The sequence below is a fragment of the Theropithecus gelada genome, chromosome 12 (genome assembly GCF_003255815.1).
Source record: "Theropithecus gelada isolate Dixy chromosome 12, Tgel_1.0, whole genome shotgun sequence".
NCBI lineage: Eukaryota > Metazoa > Chordata > Mammalia > Primates > Cercopithecidae > Theropithecus > Theropithecus gelada.
Window position 1 is genome coordinate 17,933,199 of NC_037680.1, and position 3,026 is coordinate 17,936,224.

Consider the following 3,026-nt stretch of genomic DNA (forward strand, 5'->3'; position numbering starts at 1 on the left):
CAAGGGGCCACAGTGGCTAGCAGAGAGTGAAGGAAGAGGATGAGAGCAGATGAGATTCAAAGACCAACAACTCCAAACTGAGAATAAAGGTTTTATTTCTGGGCATCCTTCCTCCAAATTTTAAGATAGCAGCTCCTCATTTCTCTTTATATGTGTAATGTTAGGGAGAACCATGAGGAGAACTAATCAGAGGGCACTTGTGAATGATATGTATTAGGTGTGTAACCTTTTGTGATGATGACCTCTTTGAGCTGAGCTTGACACAATGCCTTACCTACTCCCATGATGCTGGTGTGCATCATAAAACAAAAAAGTCATACACGTTGACCTCCACTACATTTCCAATGAGAATGAGGGGTCTCTCTACACATAGACAAAAGGATGAGGAATGGTGCCAGTTACTTGTAAAGTCATAGTTCAATGTCCAGGGGTTGAAATTTTTCCAAAACATTTTTTGCAACTGTATTCTACCTTGTTGGATATCTTCTAAATTTCTGATATTAATTCCATTTTTGATTCAATACTTTGTCTTTACTAGGTACATACAAATCAAGAATAAAAGGGTAATGAAATTAAATCTTTTAGTTAATTTTTTGTTTGGGTTTTCCAATGACTCCCACATACAAGGCTCAGAATTTGGATACATAGAGAATTAAAATATGTCATTTTGTGTATTGGTTAGTATCTTTTTCTGTCTGTTTTAAATCCTCCACATGTTGAACCATGCCAATATTATCCATGCTAGATTATAAATCCCTTCTAATCAGGACTATGCTTGTCTAAATCTCTCTGTAGCAGCATTTGTTAGTGATCACAGTTATCAAAAAGTTATCTCTATGTATACAGAAAGCCATGCCATTTCATCAACTCAGTAGACCATAGAGCCTTCCACAAATAGCTTTGAACCCCAAGGCCAGTCCAACTATTGGTTAATGCAAATAAGCATAGCAAATGTTTCTGCTCTGCCTCAGTAACCTCAATCCCATTTGAAATAGAGTTATGTATTATGGCATTACTAGGCAGACCCCTTCAAGCAAGGCAGGATCTGCATGCAGTTACAGAATGTTCAAATTGGTTTCTCTTTAAATAGAGGAAGGTTTGGGTTTACTGATCAAATCAATTAGAGCATTTTTCCCTAGTTCACTCTCAGAATGAGAAATTGCCTTTTCAAAGCATTGGAGAAAAACAAGGACCCCAGACAAAAGGTCCAAAGAGTTTAAGTATACACATCTGGGGAATTGACCTGGGGCCTATTTGTATGATGAATCTACTCATAGCTTGATCTATTTAATTATCTCAAATTTTTAATCACTTTATTGAAGTATAATTTATACACAGTAAAATGCACAGAATATGAGAACCCCTAGATGACTTTTGACAAATGTGTACACCCACATTATTAGCACCCTATTCAAGACATACAGTACTTCCATCATCTCAAAATGTCTCTTGCATCCCTCTTTGCAGGAAATTACCATATCCCCTGTTCTGAGACAGTCTGATTACTATTATCATAACTTCACTTTTCCTGTTCTAGATCTTTATAAAAATTAAGCTTCCTTCCTCACAGTTGGCCACCTCCTTGCCTGCCACCACAGCGGAGGAGCCCAGGCCACTGGACAACGCCCTCTGCATGGGCACAGATGGCTCGGAGATGCTGGCTGAGATCCTGGAGCTGCACTAGATCAAGGTGGACACCATCCTGGTGAAGACTATTGAGACCACGATGGCGGGCGAGGAGGAGGACAACGACAATGAAGATAGTGGCAGGGGTGGCCATAGGCAGGCCAGCCACCACCACCACCACCACCACCACCACCCACCCCCACACCATTTGGCCAGGATCTGCTGTAGCCATTCCTCACGACAACCTCACCCAGGTGCACCACGACCAGGATGTGATCCTGGTGCAGGCATGCCAGGAGGTCGTGGGTGGTAACGAATTGGATGGGGAACCAGATACTCATCCTGGTGCCAGAGCTGGCCAGCGGTGACCACCACCACTACCTCGAGCAGGCCCTGGTCACCATGGTGGAGGCTGGCAAGGGTGGATGTGGCACCATCTTGGGCAACAAGAAGTGAGGACAGAAGTGGGTGCAAATCAGGAACCTGGAGGGTGAGTTCTCTGTCACCATGTGGTACTTAGATGAAAACAAAAAGATATTAACCATAAAATAGTGGTTGAGAAACAGTTCACTGGAGAGAACTCACCTTCTGATTATTCAGAGTATATGACAGGAAAGAAACTTCCTCCTGGAAGAATACCTGGTATTGACCTCTCAGATCCCAAACAACTGCAGAATTTGCCAGAATGAAGCCAAGAAAAATTTAAAAGATGATGCTCCATGAACAATTGCTGGCCTTCGCCAAGGCTGCACAAAGATGTTCAAGGATAACTGCCATGAGAAAACTTCTGCACACCCACTGTCATGGAGTCCACTTCTGCACAGAATGTAGAAGAGCTTTTGTTGAGAGCTCAAAACTAAAACCACACCAACTGGTTCACACTGGAGAGAAGCTGTTTCGGTGCACATTTGAAGACCGTGGGAAATGCTTTTCACTGGACTTCAATTTTCACACACACGAATTCTAAAACGGCTTTAAAAGATGCTTTATCTTGCTCTCTAATCTTGTTTCAAAAACATGGTGTTTTTGTAAAGTGTGTTTTTGTAAAGGAGGACAACGCTTAGATGCAAAAGACAATTCTTTATACAACAGTGCTAAAAATGGGACTTCTTTTTACATTCTTGCAAGTATGAAACTCACTTGTTGCTTATAATTTTTTTAATTTTGTATTTTCCAAGTGTGCATATTGTACACTTTTTGAAGATATGCTTAGTAATGCTATGTGTGATTTTTCTGGAGGTTGATAATTTTGCTTGCAGTAGATTTTCTTTAAAAGAATGGGCTGTTACATGCATGCTTCAAAAATATTTTCCTGTAAAAAAAGATAGGATTTGTTTGCTATCTGAATTTTTGTTATATTCTTTGATGTTAATACATTTTGTATAATTGTATCATATATC

General features: G+C 40.5%; 1 pseudogene; it reads left to right on the forward strand.

The window, feature by feature from the left end:
- The first annotated feature begins 1,947 nt into the window (after positions 1–1,947).
- Positions 1,948–2,593, forward strand: LOC112636477 (annotated as a pseudogene).
- The last annotated feature ends 433 nt before the right edge of the window (positions 2,594–3,026 follow it).